The 17,373-nt window shown below is 49.7% G+C and overlaps 18 non-coding genes across 18 annotated transcripts; all 18 read left to right on the forward strand.

The window, feature by feature from the left end:
- Positions 1-1,095: 1,095 nt before the first annotated feature.
- TRNAS-AGA (transfer RNA serine (anticodon AGA)) lies at positions 1,096-1,177 on the forward strand. The gene has a single exon. It is a non-coding gene; the product is annotated as a tRNA-Ser (tRNA).
- A 222-nt stretch (positions 1,178-1,399) lies between these two features.
- On the forward strand, positions 1,400-1,481 carry TRNAS-UGA (transfer RNA serine (anticodon UGA)). Its single transcript has one exon. It is a non-coding gene; the product is annotated as a tRNA-Ser (tRNA).
- Positions 1,482-2,051: 570 nt separating this feature from the next.
- On the forward strand, positions 2,052-2,133 carry TRNAS-CGA (transfer RNA serine (anticodon CGA)). Its single transcript has one exon. It is a non-coding gene; the product is annotated as a tRNA-Ser (tRNA).
- Positions 2,134-3,995: 1,862 nt separating this feature from the next.
- On the forward strand, positions 3,996-4,077 carry TRNAS-AGA (transfer RNA serine (anticodon AGA)). The gene has a single exon. It is a non-coding gene; the product is annotated as a tRNA-Ser (tRNA).
- A 222-nt stretch (positions 4,078-4,299) lies between these two features.
- Positions 4,300-4,381, forward strand: TRNAS-UGA (transfer RNA serine (anticodon UGA)). Its single transcript has one exon. It is a non-coding gene; the product is annotated as a tRNA-Ser (tRNA).
- Positions 4,382-4,951: 570 nt separating this feature from the next.
- Positions 4,952-5,033, forward strand: TRNAL-CAA (transfer RNA leucine (anticodon CAA)). The gene has a single exon. It is a non-coding gene; the product is annotated as a tRNA-Leu (tRNA).
- A 1,842-nt stretch (positions 5,034-6,875) lies between these two features.
- On the forward strand, positions 6,876-6,957 carry TRNAS-AGA (transfer RNA serine (anticodon AGA)). Its single transcript has one exon. It is a non-coding gene; the product is annotated as a tRNA-Ser (tRNA).
- Positions 6,958-7,179: 222 nt separating this feature from the next.
- On the forward strand, positions 7,180-7,261 carry TRNAS-UGA (transfer RNA serine (anticodon UGA)). Its single transcript has one exon. It is a non-coding gene; the product is annotated as a tRNA-Ser (tRNA).
- Positions 7,262-7,831: 570 nt separating this feature from the next.
- TRNAS-CGA (transfer RNA serine (anticodon CGA)) lies at positions 7,832-7,913 on the forward strand. The gene has a single exon. It is a non-coding gene; the product is annotated as a tRNA-Ser (tRNA).
- A 1,852-nt stretch (positions 7,914-9,765) lies between these two features.
- Positions 9,766-9,847, forward strand: TRNAS-AGA (transfer RNA serine (anticodon AGA)). Its single transcript has one exon. It is a non-coding gene; the product is annotated as a tRNA-Ser (tRNA).
- Positions 9,848-10,069: 222 nt separating this feature from the next.
- TRNAS-UGA (transfer RNA serine (anticodon UGA)) lies at positions 10,070-10,151 on the forward strand. Its single transcript has one exon. It is a non-coding gene; the product is annotated as a tRNA-Ser (tRNA).
- Positions 10,152-10,721: 570 nt separating this feature from the next.
- On the forward strand, positions 10,722-10,803 carry TRNAS-CGA (transfer RNA serine (anticodon CGA)). Its single transcript has one exon. It is a non-coding gene; the product is annotated as a tRNA-Ser (tRNA).
- A 1,862-nt stretch (positions 10,804-12,665) lies between these two features.
- On the forward strand, positions 12,666-12,747 carry TRNAS-AGA (transfer RNA serine (anticodon AGA)). The gene has a single exon. It is a non-coding gene; the product is annotated as a tRNA-Ser (tRNA).
- Positions 12,748-12,969: 222 nt separating this feature from the next.
- Positions 12,970-13,051, forward strand: TRNAS-UGA (transfer RNA serine (anticodon UGA)). Its single transcript has one exon. It is a non-coding gene; the product is annotated as a tRNA-Ser (tRNA).
- Positions 13,052-13,621: 570 nt separating this feature from the next.
- Positions 13,622-13,703, forward strand: TRNAL-CAA (transfer RNA leucine (anticodon CAA)). The gene has a single exon. It is a non-coding gene; the product is annotated as a tRNA-Leu (tRNA).
- A 1,852-nt stretch (positions 13,704-15,555) lies between these two features.
- On the forward strand, positions 15,556-15,637 carry TRNAS-AGA (transfer RNA serine (anticodon AGA)). The gene has a single exon. It is a non-coding gene; the product is annotated as a tRNA-Ser (tRNA).
- A 222-nt stretch (positions 15,638-15,859) lies between these two features.
- TRNAS-UGA (transfer RNA serine (anticodon UGA)) lies at positions 15,860-15,941 on the forward strand. Its single transcript has one exon. It is a non-coding gene; the product is annotated as a tRNA-Ser (tRNA).
- A 570-nt stretch (positions 15,942-16,511) lies between these two features.
- Positions 16,512-16,593, forward strand: TRNAS-CGA (transfer RNA serine (anticodon CGA)). Its single transcript has one exon. It is a non-coding gene; the product is annotated as a tRNA-Ser (tRNA).
- The last annotated feature ends 780 nt before the right edge of the window (positions 16,594-17,373 follow it).

Raw genomic sequence — 17,373 nt, forward strand, 5'->3', positions numbered from 1 at the left:
TCTCTTGGGCCCGCCTCCACTCACCTATTAAGTAATGTGGCTAGAATATCAAGACAGAAAGAGGAGCAGGGCCTGACAGCCTTTCAAAGGCTCAACTGAGGTGCTGGGCTGACGGCTGGGATCACCAAAGCCTGGGATGACTCCAATATGGAAGCAGAAGCCTTAGGGCAAACAAAGGTCAGCAGTTGATGTGCTGTAAAGAAGAAGGGCTGCAGAGGGCCTCAGCAAAGCCTTCGGAATACTTGTGGATTGGCAGGAGTGCCTATATTTGTTTTTTGAGAAGCACCTTGCCAGTGCAAAGGATTGCTGAGGAAGAGGAAGGAGCAGAGCGGAATGACTGGAGCCAGTGAGGTTGCCTGTGAAGACATGAAGGGCTATGTTGAAAGGGGCACCGCTTGCAGAGCCAAGTAGTCGTTACCAAGTGGTTAAGGCGATGGACTAGATATCATTTGCCGTCTCCACGAGTATGTTCAAATCCTGCCGACTACGTCAGATGACATTTTTGGGATTCCTCTTCAGGGCCTCCTGCGTGGGAGAACAAGGGAGCAGCCTCTATGCAAAGCAGTCAGTAAAACAGAATATGAAGCAAAGACCATTAAAGCCACAGAAGAAAGATATGAACCCAGGCCAAATGCATCCTGCTCCCCCTCCCTCACCTGTCAGGCACTAGTCTGCAGAGAAACTGAACACGCCCACTCTCCTCCAAGGAGAATTCAGCTCAGGAAACGCCTAGCCACAGGCCCTAGATTGGACGAGGCACTTCTTTTCATACCTGTAAAGACCAACCCGTCTCTCTGTGGAGTCCATTCATGGCCTCCAAGACAGAAGTTTTGCCATGGTGCCTATCGTGGCTGCCATCTCCCTGACGTTAAAGCTACCACCTCTTCCGGCCTGATTTTTTCCCCCCGTCTCAAAACATGAACATACAAGGAGTGCTAATTTCACATGCATGCCTGCTTTTAGCTTGAGACGCTTTAGAAAGTCTTCTGTGGAATAGGAATGATGTATAGGAGAGCAGGGAAAATGGTCCAGTGAACGGAAAGAAAAAAGACTACGGATGGAGGTAAAGTGCCCTGTTGAGATTCACTTGTGTGGGTAGTTGTGGCCGAGTGGTTAAGGCGATGGACTAGAAATCCATTGGGGTATCCCCGCGCAGGTTCGAATCCTGCCAACTACGCTGTCCCTTTTGTGAACAGTATTTTCCCATAATTCTTTGAAATACATTCTGGCATAAATGCGGGCTCCAAAAGCAGGACTAATAGGGTCAGCGGCCTGGGAGGGCTCAAACTTTTGCCATTGTGGCCTTCCTCTCTAGAAAAGGACTGCTTCTGTCCAGAGGCTAGACCGCCAGCAGAAATAGAAACGAGCTATGTTGAAAATGGACCATAGCTTTAAGCAAGTAGTCGTGGCCGAGTGGTTAAGGCGATGGACTTGAAATCCATTGGGGTCTCCCCGCGTAGGTTCAAATCCTGCCGACTACGTGCTACTTCACCTTTGGTGATATTTTATACTTCATATTAAATGGCATCTGCACAAGCAGGCCGAATATAGCTATCACTCTCAATAGAGCTAAGGAAGGCGAAACACTGGGCAGGGAATGGGATCAAAAGAGTGGCCGGAGAAGGCATGAGACTACCTGTCTGGCACTCCTGCCACTTGTGCACCCCAGCTCTCGAGAAGACACATGTCGAGTAATAGCCAAGGAGATTGGGAAAGAACTTCAGTTATCATCTCGCCAGTAAGTTCCATCTGAGGTATCAGATGCATGAAGGAAGTAGCCTTATTGGGGCGTCTGACAGTGTCATTATTTTCCTAAAGTGTCATAACTGCATTCTTTTACAACCTCCTTTTTGATTTTCTCTGGCCAGGAACATGAACTTTATAATAGTGCCTTTGAGTCACGTCAGTATGCAGGTATGGACCGAGTGTATTTTTTGCAGTAGAACGGATAGGCAAAGATGGGAAGGCAGTGGAGCAGAGTGAACTGAGGGAAAGAAAAAGACTGCTGTGAGAGTGAGAACCTCAGCTTAAGTGGCAGCCACCCCTCGTGAGTAGTCGTGGCCGAGTGGTTAAGGCGATGGACTCGAAATCCATTGGGGTGTCCCCGCGCAGGTTCAAATCCTGCCGACTACGTCGGTGCTCTTTCACAATGATGTGTTAGGTTTTTCCTTGGATGCCTCCTTTCCCAGGAATAAGCATGTATTATTCAACAACGTTGAGAGCACAGGTAAAACAAAGACAAGAATGTGAAACAATGCACTGTGCAATGCCAGCATGAAAACTCTCAAGGAGTACGCTGCCCAGGCCTACAGCTTCTCAGACACTGTATCTGTCTATTTTGGGGAGCTGCAGAGAAGCCTTGCCTGTGCTTTTCGAGCCTGCTGTCTGGGGTGAGTGCCTGGATAAATTGTTGTTGGGAAGGACAAGGCAGCTAGCTCCTCTACAGGGGTCAATTTAGGAGGTTGGTGGGAAGCACAGGAAGGGGCAGGAAGGAAGCTCTCTGCTGTTGCTTCTCGGCCTAGGCAGAGCTGCAGGTGTGGTTAAAAAGGATTGGCGTTTGGCCAGGTCCCAGACCACAGTGCAACCTAGGGCAACAAGAGAGGTGAGGCTACTGAGGCCCTTACCCAGAGCCTTCTGACCCCACCGCCCCTTTGGCCCCGATCGGCCACGATCGGCCAAAACCTCTCTATAAGGGCTAAAGGTGATTATTATATATGCCTGAGTAACTTAGGGTCCCTCGCATAAATGGACTCCTGCTGAAGGAGCTCGCCTTTGCTTTGGGACTGGCCCAACACGGCCTTGCTCTCCTCAACAAACCTGCCACCAGCCAGGAGGCTGAATGGCTTGCAGAAGGACACTCCCAGGTATGCCCAAGCACTTCATTTGCATAGAGACTACCCTCTCTTGGGCCCGCCTCCACTCACCTATTAAGTAATGTGGCTAGAATATCAAGACAGAAAGAGGAGCAGGGCCTGACAGCCTTTCAAAGGCTCAACTGAGGTGCTGGGCTGACGGCTGGGATCACCAAAGCCTGGGATGACTCCAATATGGAAGCAGAAGCCTTAGGGCAAACAAAGGTCAGCAGTTGATGTGCTGTAAAGAAGAAGGGCTGCAGAGGGCCTCAGCAAAGCCTTCGGAATACTTGTGGATTGGCAGGAGTGCCTATATTTGTTTTTTGAGAAGCACCTTGCCAGTGCAAAGGATTGCTGAGGAAGAGGAAGGAGCAGAGCGGAATGACTGGAGCCAGTGAGGTTGCCTGTGAAGACATGAAGGGCTATGTTGAAAGGGGCACCGCTTGCAGAGCCAAGTAGTCGTTACCAAGTGGTTAAGGCGATGGACTAGATATCATTTGCCGTCTCCACGAGTATGTTCAAATCCTGCCGACTACGTCAGATGACATTTTTGGGATTCCTCTTCAGGGCCTCCTGCGTGGGAGAACAAGGGAGCAGCCTCTATGCAAAGCAGTCAGTAAAACAGAATATGAAGCAAAGACCATTAAAGCCACAGAAGAAAGATATGAACCCAGGCCAAATGCATCCTGCTCCCCCTCCCTCACCTGTCAGGCACTAGTCTGCAGAGAAACTGAACACGCCCACTCTCCTCCAAGGAGAATTCAGCTCAGGAAACGCCTAGCCACAGGCCCTAGATTGGACGAGGCACTTCTTTTCATACCTGTAAAGACCAACCCGTCTCTCTGTGGAGTCCATTCATGGCCTCCAAGACAGAAGTTTTGCCATGGTGCCTATCGTGGCTGCCATCTCCCTGACGTTAAAGCTACCACCTCTTCCGGCCTGATTTTTTCCCCCCGTCTCAAAACATGAACATACAAGGAGTGCTAATTTCACATGCATGCCTGCTTTTAGCTTGAGACGCTTTAGAAAGTCTTCTGTGGAATAGGAATGATGTATAGGAGAGCAGGGAAAATGGTCCAGTGAACGGAAAGAAAAAAGACTACGGATGGAGGTAAAGTGCCCTGTTGAGATTCACTTGTGTGGGTAGTTGTGGCCGAGTGGTTAAGGCGATGGACTAGAAATCCCTTGGGGTATCCCCGCGCAGGTTCGAATCCTGCCAACTACGCTGTCCCTTTTGTGAACAGTATTTTCCCATAATTCTTTGAAATACCTTCTGGCATAAATGCGGGCTCCAAAAGCAGGACTAATAGGGTCAGCGGCCTGGGAGGGCTCAAACTTTTGCCATTGTGGCCTTCCTCTCTAGAAAAGGACTGCTTCTGTCCAGAGGCTAGACCGCCAGCAGAAATAGAAACGAGCTACGTTGAAAATGGACCAAAGCTTTAAGCAAGTAGTCGTGGCCGAGTGGTTAAGGCGATGGACTTGAAATCCATTGGGGTCTCCCCGCGTAGGTTCAAATCCTGCCGACTACGTGCTACTTCACCTTTGGTGATATTTTATACTTCATATTAAATGGCATCTGCACAAGCAGGCCGAATATAGCTATCACTCTCAATAGAGCTAAGGAAGGCGAAACACTGGGCAGGGAATGGGATCAAAAGAGTGGCCGGAGAAGGCATGAGACTACCTGTCTGGCACTCCTGCCACTTGTGCACCCCAGCTGTCGAGAAGACACATGTCGAGTAATAGCCAAGGAGATTGGGAAAGAACTTCAGTTATCATCTCGCCAGTAAGTTCCATCTGAGGTATCAGATGCATGAAGGAAGTAGCCTTATTGGGGCGTCTGACAGTGTCATTATTTTCCTAAAGTGTCATAACTGCATTCTTTTACAACCTCCTTTTTGATTTTCTCTGGCCAGGAACATGAACTTTATAATAGTGCCTTTGAGTCACGTCAGTATGCAGGTATGGACCGAGTGTATTTTTTGCAGTAGAACGGATAGGCAAAGATGGGAAGGCAGTGGAGCAGAGTGAACTGAGGGAAAGAAAAAGACTGCTGTGAGAGTGAGAACCTCAGCTTAAGTGGCAGCCACCCCTCGTGAGTAGTCGTGGCCGAGTGGTTAAGGCGATGGACTCAAAATCCATTGGGGTGTCCCCGCGCAGGTTCAAATCCTGCCGACTACGTCGGTGCTCTTTCACAATGATGTGTTAGGTTTTTCCTTGGATGCCTCCTTTCCCAGGAATAAGCATGTATTATTCAACAACGTTGAGAGCACAGGTAAAACAAAGACAAGAATGTGAAACAATGCACTGTGCAATGCCAGCATGAAAACTCTCAAGGAGTACGCTGCCCAGGCCTACAGCTTCTCAGACACTGTATCTGTCTATTTTGGGGAGCTGCAGAGAAGCCTTGCCTGTGCTTTTCGAGCCTGCTGTCTGGGGTGAGTGCCTGGATAAATTGTTGTTGGGAAGGACAAGGCAGCTAGCTCCTCTACAGGGGTCAATTTAGGAGGTTGGTGGGAAGCACAGGAAGGAAGCTCTCTGCTGTTGCTTCTTGGCCTAGGCAGAGCTGCAGGTGTGGTTAAAAAGGATTGGCGTTTGGCCAGGTCCCAGACCACAGTGCAACCTAGGGCAACAAGAGAGGTGAGGCTACTGAGGCCCTTACCCTGAGCCTTCTGACCCCACCGCCCCTTTGGCCCCGATCGGCCAAAACCTCTCTTTAAGGGCTAAAGGTGATTATTATATATGCCTGAGTAACTTAGGGTCCCTCGCATAAATGGACTCCTGCTGAAGGAGCTCGCCTTTGCTTTGGGACTGGCCCAACACGGCCTTGCTCTCCTCAACAAACCTGCCACCAGCCAGGAGGCTGAATGGCTTGCAGAAGGACACTCCCAGGTATGCCCAAGCACTTCATTTGCATAGAGACTACCCTCTCTTGGGCCCGCCTCCACTCACCTATTAAGTAATGTGGCTAGAATATCAAGACAGAAAGAGGAGCAGGGCCTGACAGCCTTTCAAAGGCTCAACTGAGGTGCTGGGCTGACGGCTGGGATCACCAAAGCCTGGGATGACTCCAATATGGAAGCAGAAGCCTTAGGGCAAACAAAGGTCAGCAGTTGATGTGCTGTAAAGAAGAAGGGCTGCAGAGGGCCTCAGCAAAGCCTTCGGAATACTTGTGGATTGGCAGGAGTGCCTATATTTGTTTTTTGAGAAGCACCTTGCCAGTGCAAAGGATTGCTGAGGAAGAGGAAGGAGCAGAGCGGAATGACTGGAGCCAGTGAGGTTGCCTGTGAAGACATGAAGGGCTATGTTGAAAGGGGCACCGCTTGCAGAGCCAAGTAGTCGTTACCAAGTGGTTAAGGCGATGGACTAGATATCATTTGGCGTCTCCACGAGTATGTTCAAATCCTGCCGACTACGTCAGATGACATTTTTGGGATTCCTCTTCAGGGCCTCCTGCGTGGGAGAACAAGGGAGCAGCCTCTATGCAAAGCAGTCAGTAAAACAGAATATGAAGCAAAGACCATTAAAGCCACAGAAGAAAGATATGAACCCAGGCCAAATGCATCCTGCTCCCCCTCCCTCACCTGTCAGGCACTAGTCTGCAGAGAAACTGAACACGCCCACTCTCCTCCAAGGAGAATTCAGCTCAGGAAACGCCTAGCCACAGGCCCTAGATTGGACGAGGCACTTCTTTTCATACCTGTAAAGACCAACCCGTCTCTCTGTGGAGTCCATTCATGGCCTCCAAGACAGAAGTTTTGCCATGGTGCCTATCGTGGCTGCCATCTCCCTGACGTTAAAGCTACCACCTCTTCCGGCCTGATTTTTTCCCCCCGTCTCAAAACATGAACATACAAGGAGTGCTAATTTCACATGCATGCCTGCTTTTAGCTTGAGACGCTTTAGAAAGTCTTCTGTGGAATAGGAATGATGTATAGGAGAGCAGGGAAAATGGTCCAGTGAACGGAAAGAAAAAAGACTACGGATGGAGGTAAAGTGCCCTGTTGAGATTCACTTGTGTGGGTAGTTGTGGCCGAGTGGTTAAGGCGATGGACTAGAAATCCATTGGGGTATCCCCGTGCAGGTTCGAATCCTGCCAACTACGCTGTCCCTTTTGTGAACAGTATTTTCCCATAATTCTTTGAAATACCTTCTGGCATAAATGCGGGCTCCAAAAGCAGGACTAATAGGGTCAGCGGCCTGGGAGGGCTCAAACTTTTGCCATTGTGGCCTTCCTCTCTAGAAAAGGACTGCTTCTGTTCCGAGGCTAGACCGCCAGCAGAAATAGAAACGAGCTACGTTGAAAATGGACCATAGCTTTAAGCAAGTAGTCGTGGCCGAGTGGTTAAGGCGATGGACTTGAAATCCATTGGGGTCTCCCCGCGTAGGTTCAAATCCTGCCGACTACGTGCTACTTCACCTTTGGTGATATTTTATACTTCATATTAAATGGCATCTGCACAAGCAGGCCGAATATAGCTATCACTCTCAATAGAGCTAAGGAAGGCGAAACACTGGGCAGGGAATGGGATCAAAAGAGTGGCCGGAGAAGGCATGAGACTACCTGTCTGGCACTCCTGCCACTTGTGCACCCCAGCTCTCGAGAAGACACATGTCGAGTAATAGCCAAGGAGATTGGGAAAGAACTTCAGTTATCATCTCGCCAGTAAGTTCCATCTGAGGTATCAGATGCATGAAGGAAGTAGCCTTATTGGGGCGTCTGACAGTGTCATTATTTTCCTAAAGTGTCATAACTGCATTCTTTTACAACCTCCTTTTTGATTTTCTCTGGCCAGGAACATGAACTTTATAATAGTGCCTTTGAGTCACGTCAGTATGCAGGTATGGACCGAGTGTATTTTTTGCAGTAGAACGGATAGGCAAAGATGGGAAGGCAGTGGAGCAGAGTGAACTGAGGGAAAGAAAAAGACTGCTGTGAGAGTGAGAACCTCAGCTTAAGTGGCAGCCACCCCTCGTGAGTAGTCGTGGCCGAGTGGTTAAGGCGATGGACTCGAAATCCATTGGGGTGTCCCCGCGAAGGTTCAAATCCTGCCGACTACGTCGGTGCTCTTTCACAATGATGTGTTAGGTTTTTCCTTGGATGCCTCCTTTCCCAGGAATAAGCATGTATTATTCAACAACGTTGAGAGCACAGGTAAAACAAAGACAAGAATGTGAAACAATGCACTGTGCAATGCCAGCATGAAAACTCTCAAGGAGTACGCTGCCCAGGCCTACAGCTTCTCAGACACTGTATCTGTCTATTTTGGGGAGCTGCAGAGAAGCCTTGCCTGTGCTTTTCGAGCCTGCTGTCTGGGGTGAGTGCCTGGATAAATTGTTGTTGGGAAGGACAAGGCAGCTAGCTCCTCTACAGGGGTCAATTTAGGAGGTTGGTGGGAAGCACAGGAAGGGGCAGGAAGGAAGCTCTCTGCTGTTGCTTCTCGGCCTAGGCAGAGCTGCAGGTGTGGTTAAAAAGGATTGGCGTTTGGCCAGGTCCCAGACCACAGTGCAACCTAGGGCAACAAGAGAGGTGAGGCTACTGAGGCCCTTACCCTGAGCCTTCTGACCCCACCGCCCCTTTGGCCCCGATCGGCCAAAACCTCTCTTTAAGGGCTAAAGGTGATTATTATATATGCCTGAGTAACTTAGGGTCCCTCGCATAAATGGACTCCTGCTGAAGGAGCTCGCCTTTGCTTTGGGACTGGCCCAACACGGCCTTGCTCTCCTCAACAAACCTGCCACCAGCCAGGAGGCTGAATGGCTTGCAGAAGGACACTCCCAGGTATGCCCAAGCACTTCATTTGCATAGAGACTACCCTCTCTTGGGCCCGCCTCCACTCACCTATTAAGTAATGTGGCTAGAATATCAAGACAGAAAGAGGAGCAGGGCCTGACAGCCTTTCAAAGGCTCAACTGAGGTGCTGGGCTGACGGCTGGGATCACCAAAGCCTGGGATGACTCCAATATGGAAGCAGAAGCCTTAGGGCAAACAAAGGTCAGCAGTTGATGTGCTGTAAAGAAGAAGGGCTGCAGAGGGCCTCAGCAAAGCCTTCGGAATACTTGTGGATTGGCAGGAGTGCCTATATTTGTTTTTTGAGAAGCACCTTGCCAGTGCAAAGGATTGCTGAGGAAGAGGAAGGAGCAGAGCGGAATGACTGGAGCCAGTGAGGTTGCCTGTGAAGACATGAAGGGCTATGTTGAAAGGGGCACCGCTTGCAGAGCCAAGTAGTCGTTACCAAGTGGTTAAGGCGATGGACTAGATATCATTTGCCGTCTCCACGAGTATGTTCAAATCCTGCCGACTACGTCAGATGACATTTTTGGGATTCCTCTTCAGGGCCTCCTGCGTGGGAGAACAAGGGAGCAGCCTCTATGCAAAGCAGTCAGTAAAACAGAATATGAAGCAAAGACCATTAAAGCCACAGAAGAAAGATATGAACCCAGGCCAAATGCATCCTGCTCCCCCTCCCTCACCTGTCAGGCACTAGTCTGCAGAGAAACTGAACACGCCCACTCTCCTCCAAGGAGAATTCAGCTCAGGAAACGCCTAGCCACAGGCCCTAGATTGGACGAGGCACTTCTTTTCATACCTGTAAAGACCAACCCGTCTCTCTGTGGAGTCCATTCATGGCCTCCAAGACAGAAGTTTTGCCATGGTGCCTATCGTGGCTGCCATCTCCCTGACGTTAAAGCTACCACCTCTTCCGGCCTGATTTTTTCCCCCCGTCTCAAAACATGAACATACAAGGAGTGCTAATTTCACATGCATGCCTGCTTTTAGCTTGAGACGCTTTAGAAAGTCTTCTGTGGAATAGGAATGATGTATAGGAGAGCAGGGAAAATGGTCCAGTGAACGGAAAGAAAAAAGACTACGGATGGAGGTAAAGTGCCCTGTTGAGATTCACTTGTGTGGGTAGTTGTGGCCGAGTGGTTAAGGCGATGGACTAGAAATCCATTGGGGTATCCCCGCGCAGGTTCGAATCCTGCCAACTACGCTGTCCCTTTTGTGAACAGTATTTTCCCATAATTCTTTGAAATACCTTCTGGCATAAATGCGGGCTCCAAAAGCAGGACTAATAGGGTCAGCGGCCTGGGAGGGCTCAAACTTTTGCCATTGTGGCCTTCCTCTCTAGAAAAGGACTGCTTCTGTCCAGAGGCTAGACCGCCAGCAGAAATAGAAACGAGCTATGTTGAAAATGGACCATAGCTTTAAGCAAGTAGTCGTGGCCGAGTGGTTAAGGCGATGGACTTGAAATCCATTGGGGTCTCCCCGCGTAGGTTCAAATCCTGCCGACTACGTGCTACTTCACCTTTGGTGATATTTTATACTTCATATTAAATGGCATCTGCACAAGCAGGCCGAATATAGCTATCACTCTCAATAGAGCTAAGGAAGGCGAAACACTGGGCAGGGAATGGGATCAAAAGAGTGGCCGGAGAAGGCATGAGACTACCTGTCTGGCACTCCTGCCACTTGTGCACCCCAGCTCTCGAGAAGACACATGTCGAGTAATAGCCAAGGAGATTGGGAAAGAACTTCAGTTATCATCTCGCCAGTAAGTTCCATCTGAGGTATCAGATGCATGAAGGAAGTAGCCTTATTGGGGCGTCTGACAGTGTCATTATTTTCCTAAAGTGTCATAACTGCATTCTTTTACAACCTCCTTTTTGATTTTCTCTGGCCAGGAACATGAACTTTATAATAGTGCCTTTGAGTCACGTCAGTATGCAGGTATGGACCGAGTGTATTTTTTGCAGTAGAACGGATAGGCAAAGATGGGAAGGCAGTGGAGCAGAGTGAACTGAGGGAAAGAAAAAGACTGCTGTGAGAGTGAGAACCTCAGCTTAAGTGGCAGCCACCCCTCGTGAGTAGTCGTGGCCGAGTGGTTAAGGCGATGGACTCGAAATCCATTGGGGTGTCCCCGCGCAGGTTCAAATCCTGCCGACTACGTCGGTGCTCTTTCACAATGATGTGTTAGGTTTTTCCTTGGATGCCTCCTTTCCCAGGAATAAGCATGTATTATTCAACAACGTTGAGAGCACAGGTAAAACAAAGACAAGAATGTGAAACAATGCACTGTGCAATGCCAGCATGAAAACTCTCAAGGAGTACGCTGCCCAGGCCTACAGCTTCTCAGACACTGTATCTGTCTATTTTGGGGAGCTGCAGAGAAGCCTTGCCTGTGCTTTTCGAGCCTGCTGTCTGGGGTGAGTGCCTGGATAAATTGTTGTTGGGAAGGACAAGGCAGCTAGCTCCTCTACAGGGGTCAATTTAGGAGGTTGGTGGGAAGCACAGGAAGGGGCAGGAAGGAAGCTCTCTGCTGTTGCTTCTCGGCCTAGGCAGAGCTGCAGGTGTGGTTAAAAAGGATTGGCGTTTGGCCAGGTCCCAGACCACAGTGCAACCTAGGGCAACAAGAGAGGTGAGGCTACTGAGGCCCTTACCCAGAGCCTTCTGACCCCACCGCCCCTTTGGCCCCGATCGGCCACGATCGGCCAAAACCTCTCTATAAGGGCTAAAGGTGATTATTATATATGCCTGAGTAACTTAGGGTCCCTCGCATAAATGGACTCCTGCTGAAGGAGCTCGCCTTTGCTTTGGGACTGGCCCAACACGGCCTTGCTCTCCTCAACAAACCTGCCACCAGCCAGGAGGCTGAATGGCTTGCAGAAGGACACTCCCAGGTATGCCCAAGCACTTCATTTGCATAGAGACTACCCTCTCTTGGGCCCGCCTCCACTCACCTATTAAGTAATGTGGCTAGAATATCAAGACAGAAAGAGGAGCAGGGCCTGACAGCCTTTCAAAGGCTCAACTGAGGTGCTGGGCTGACGGCTGGGATCACCAAAGCCTGGGATGACTCCAATATGGAAGCAGAAGCCTTAGGGCAAACAAAGGTCAGCAGTTGATGTGCTGTAAAGAAGAAGGGCTGCAGAGGGCCTCAGCAAAGCCTTCGGAATACTTGTGGATTGGCAGGAGTGCCTATATTTGTTTTTTGAGAAGCACCTTGCCAGTGCAAAGGATTGCTGAGGAAGAGGAAGGAGCAGAGCGGAATGACTGGAGCCAGTGAGGTTGCCTGTGAAGACATGAAGGGCTATGTTGAAAGGGGCACCGCTTGCAGAGCCAAGTAGTCGTTACCAAGTGGTTAAGGCGATGGACTAGATATCATTTGCCGTCTCCACGAGTATGTTCAAATCCTGCCGACTACGTCAGATGACATTTTTGGGATTCCTCTTCAGGGCCTCCTGCGTGGGAGAACAAGGGAGCAGCCTCTATGCAAAGCAGTCAGTAAAACAGAATATGAAGCAAAGACCATTAAAGCCACAGAAGAAAGATATGAACCCAGGCCAAATGCATCCTGCTCCCCCTCCCTCACCTGTCAGGCACTAGTCTGCAGAGAAACTGAACACGCCCACTCTCCTCCAAGGAGAATTCAGCTCAGGAAACGCCTAGCCACAGGCCCTAGATTGGACGAGGCACTTCTTTTCATACCTGTAAAGACCAACCCGTCTCTCTGTGGAGTCCATTCATGGCCTCCAAGACAGAAGTTTTGCCATGGTGCCTATCGTGGCTGCCATCTCCCTGACGTTAAAGCTACCACCTCTTCCGGCCTGATTTTTTCCCCCCGTCTCAAAACATGAACATACAAGGAGTGCTAATTTCACATGCATGCCTGCTTTTAGCTTGAGACGCTTTAGAAAGTCTTCTGTGGAATAGGAATGATGTATAGGAGAGCAGGGAAAATGGTCCAGTGAACGGAAAGAAAAAAGACTACGGATGGAGGTAAAGTGCCCTGTTGAGATTCACTTGTGTGGGTAGTTGTGGCCGAGTGGTTAAGGCGATGGACTAGAAATCCATTGGGGTATCCCCGCGCAGGTTCGAATCCTGCCAACTACGCTGTCCCTTTTGTGAACAGTATTTTCCCATAATTCTTTGAAATACCTTCTGGCATAAATGCGGGCTCCAAAAGCAGGACTAATAGGGTCAGCGGCCTGGGAGGGCTCAAACTTTTGCCATTGTGGCCTTCCTCTCTAGAAAAGGACTGCTTCTGTCCAGAGGCTAGACCGCCAGCAGAAATAGAAACGAGCTACGTTGAAAATGGACCATAGCTTTAAGCAAGTAGTCGTGTCCGAGTGGTTAAGGCGATGGACTTGAAATCCATTGGGGTCTCCCCGCGTAGGTTCAAATCCTGCCGACTACGTGCTACTTCACCTTTGGTGATATTTTATACTTCATATTAAATGGCATCTGCACAAGCAGGCCGAATATAGCTATCACTCTCAATAGAGCTAAGGAAGGCGAAACACTGGGCAGGGAATGGGATCAAAAGAGTGGCCGGAGAAGGCATGAGACTACCTGTCTGGCACTCCTGCCACTTGTGCACCCCAGCTGTCGAGAAGACACATGTCGAGTAATAGCCAAGGAGATTGGGAAAGAACTTCAGTTATCATCTCGCCAGTAAGTTCCATCTGAGGTATCAGATGCATGAAGGAAGTAGCCTTATTGGGGCGTCTGACAGTGTCATTATTTTCCTAAAGTGTCATAACTGCATTCTTTTACAACCTCCTTTTTGATTTTCTCTGGCCAGGAACATGAACTTTATAATAGTGCCTTTGAGTCACGTCAGTATGCAGGTATGGACCGAGTGTATTTTTTGCAGTAGAACGGATAGGCAAAGATGGGAAGGCAGTGGAGCAGAGTGAACTGAGGGAAAGAAAAAGACTGCTGTGAGAGTGAGAACCTCAGCTTAAGTGGCAGCCACCCCTCGTGAGTAGTCGTGGCCGAGTGGTTAAGGCGATGGACTCAAAATCCATTGGGGTGTCCCCGCGCAGGTTCAAATCCTGCCGACTACGTCGGTGCTCTTTCACAATGATGTGTTAGGTTTTTCCTTGGATGCCTCCTTTCCCAGGAATAAGCATGTATTATTCAACAACGTTGAGAGCACAGGTAAAACAAAGACAAGAATGTGAAACAATGCACTGTGCAATGCCAGCATGAAAACTCTCAAGGAGTACGCTGCCCAGGCCTACAGCTTCTCAGACACTGTATCTGTCTATTTTGGGGAGCTGCAGAGAAGCCTTGCCTGTGCTTTTCGAGCCTGCTGTCTGGGGTGAGTGCCTGGATAAATTGTTGTTGGGAAGGACAAGGCAGCTAGCTCCTCTACAGGGGTCAATTTAGGAGGTTGGTGGGAAGCACAGGAAGGAAGCTCTCTGCTGTTGCTTCTTGGCCTAGGCAGAGCTGCAGGTGTGGTTAAAAAGGATTGGCGTTTGGCCAGGTCCCAGACCACAGTGCAACCTAGGGCAACAAGAGAGGTGAGGCTACTGAGGCCCTTACCCTGAGCCTTCTGACCCCACCGCCCCTTTGGCCCCGATCGGCCACGATCGGCCAAAACCTCTCTATAAGGGCTAAAGGTGATTATTATATATGCCTGAGTAACTTAGGGTCCCTCGCATAAATGGACTCCTGCTGAAGGAGCTCGCCTTTGCTTTGGGACTGGCCCAACACGGCCTTGCTCTCCTCAACAAACCTGCCACCAGCCAGGAGGCTGAATGGCTTGCAGAAGGACACTCCCAGGTATGCCCAAGCACTTCATTTGCATAGAGACTACCCTCTCTTGGGCCCGCCTCCACTCACCTATTAAGTAATGTGGCTAGAATATCAAGACAGAAAGAGGAGCAGGGCCTGACAGCCTTTCAAAGGCTCAACTGAGGTGCTGGGCTGACGGCTGGGATCACCAAAGCCTGGGATGACTCCAATATGGAAGCAGAAGCCTTAGGGCAAACAAAGGTCAGCAGTTGATGTGCTGTAAAGAAGAAGGGCTGCAGAGGGCCTCAGCAAAGCCTTCGGAATACTTGTGGATTGGCAGGAGTGCCTATATTTGTTTTTTGAGAAGCACCTTGCCAGTGCAAAGGATTGCTGAGGAAGAGGAAGGAGCAGAGCGGAATGACTGGAGCCAGTGAGGTTGCCTGTGAAGACATGAAGGGCTATGTTGAAAGGGGCACCGCTTGCAGAGCCAAGTAGTCGTTACCAAGTGGTTAAGGCGATGGACTAGATATCATTTGGGGTCTCCACGAGTATGTTCAAATCCTGCCGACTACGTCAGATGACATTTTTGGGATTCCTCTTCAGGGCCTCCTGCGTGGGAGAACAAGGGAGCAGCCTCTATGCAAAGCAGTCAGTAAAACAGAATATGAAGCAAAGACCATTAAAGCCACAGAAGAAAGATATGAACCCAGGCCAAATGCATCCTGCTCCCCCTCCCTCACCTGTCAGGCACTAGTCTGCAGAGAAACTGAACACGCCCACTCTCCTCCAAGGAGAATTCAGCTCAGGAAACGCCTAGCCACAGGCCCTAGATTGGACGAGGCACTTCTTTTCATACCTGTAAAGACCAACCCGTCTCTCTGTGGAGTCCATTCATGGCCTCCAAGACAGAAGTTTTGCCATGGTGCCTATCGTGGCTGCCATCTCCCTGACGTTAAAGCTACCACCTCTTCCGGCCTGATTTTTTTCCCCCGTCTCAAAACATGAACATACAAGGAGTGCTAATTTCACATGCATGCCTGCTTTTAGCTTGAGACGCTTTAGAAAGTCTTCTGTGGAATAGGAATGATGTATAGGAGAGCAGGGAAAATGGTCCAGTGAACGGAAAGAAAAAAGACTACGGATGGAGGTAAAGTGCCCTGTTGAGATTCACTTGTGTGGGTAGTTGTGGCCGAGTGGTTAAGGCGATGGACTAGAAATCCATTGGGGTATCCCCGCGCAGGTTCGAATCCTGCCAACTACGCTGTCCCTTTTGTGAACAGTATTTTCCCATAATTCTTTGAAATACCTTCTGGCATAAATGCGGGCTCCAAAAGCAGGACTAATAGGGTCAGCGGCCTGGGAGGGCTCAAACTTTTGCCATTGTGGCCTTCCTCTCTAGAAAAGGACTGCTTCTGTCCAGAGGCTAGACCGCCAGCAGAAATAGAAACGAGCTACGTTGAAAATGGACCATAGCTTTAAGCAAGTAGTCGTGGCCGAGTGGTTAAGGCGATGGACTTGAAATCCATTGGGGTCTCCCCGCGTAGGTTCAAATCCTGCCGACTACGTGCTACTTCACCTTTGGTGATATTTTATACTTCATATTAAATGGCATCTGCACAAGCAGGCCGAATATAGCTATCACTCTCAATAGAGCTAAGGAAGGCGAAACACTGGGCAGGGAATGGGATCAAAAGAGTGGCCGGAGAAGGCATGAGACTACCTGTCTGGCACTCCTGCCACTTGTGCACCCCAGCTGTCGAGAAGACACATGTCGAGTAATAGCCAAGGAGATTGGGAAAGAACTTCAGTTATCATCTCGCCAGTAAGTTCCATCTGAGGTATCAGATGCATGAAGGAAGTAGCCTTATTGGGGCGTCTGACAGTGTCATTATTTTCCTAAAGTGTCATAACTGCATTCTTTTACAACCTCCTTTTTGATTTTCTCTGGCCAGGAACATGAACTTTATAATAGTGCCTTTGAGTCACGTCAGTATGCAGGTATGGACCGAGTGTATTTTTTGCAGTAGAACGGATAGGCAAAGATGGGAAGGCAGTGGAGCAGAGTGAACTGAGGGAAAGAAAAAGACTGCTGTGAGAGTGAGAACCTCAGCTTAAGTGGCAGCCACCCCTCGTGAGTAGTCGTGGCCGAGTGGTTAAGGCGATGGACTCGAAATCCATTGGGGTGTCCCCGCGCAGGTTCAAATCCTGCCGACTACGTCGGTGCTCTTTCACAATGATGTGTTAGGTTTTTCCTTGGATGCCTCCTTTCCCAGGAATAAGCATGTATTATTCAACAACGTTGAGAGCACAGGTAAAACAAAGACAAGAATGTGAAACAATGCACTGTGCAATGCCAGCATGAAAACTCTCAAGGAGTACGCTGCCCAGGCCTACAGCTTCTCAGACACTGTATCTGTCTATTTTGGGGAGCTGCAGAGAAGCCTTGCCTGTGCTTTTCGAGCCTGCTGTCTGGGGTGAGTGCCTGGATAAATTGTTGTTGGGAAGGACAAGGCAGCTAGCTCCTCTACAGGGGTCAATTTAGGAGGTTGGTGGGAAGCACAGGAGGGGGCAGGAAGGAAGCTCTCTGCTGTTGCTTCTCGGCCTAGGCAGAGCTGCAGGTGTGGTTAAAAAGGATTGGCGTTTGGCCAGGTCCCAGACCACAGTGCAACCTAGGGCAACAAGAGAGGTGAGGCTACTGAGGCCCTTACCCTGAGCCTTCTGACCCCACCGCCCCTTTGGCCCCGATCGGCCAAAACCTCTCTGTAAGGGCTAAAGGTGATTATTATATATGCCTGAGTAACTTAGGGTCCCTCGCATAAATGGACTCCTGCTGAAGGAGCTCGCCTTTGCTTTGGGACTGGCCCAACACGGCCTTGCTCTCCTCAACAAACCTGCCACCAGCCAGGAGGCTGAATGGCTTGCAGAAGGACACTCCCAGGTATGCCCAAGCACTTCATTTGCATAGAGACTACCCTCTCTTGGGCCCGCCTCCACTCA

This window comes from Pleurodeles waltl, chromosome 7 (assembly GCF_031143425.1).
Source record: "Pleurodeles waltl isolate 20211129_DDA chromosome 7, aPleWal1.hap1.20221129, whole genome shotgun sequence".
Lineage (NCBI taxonomy): Eukaryota > Metazoa > Chordata > Amphibia > Caudata > Salamandridae > Pleurodeles > Pleurodeles waltl.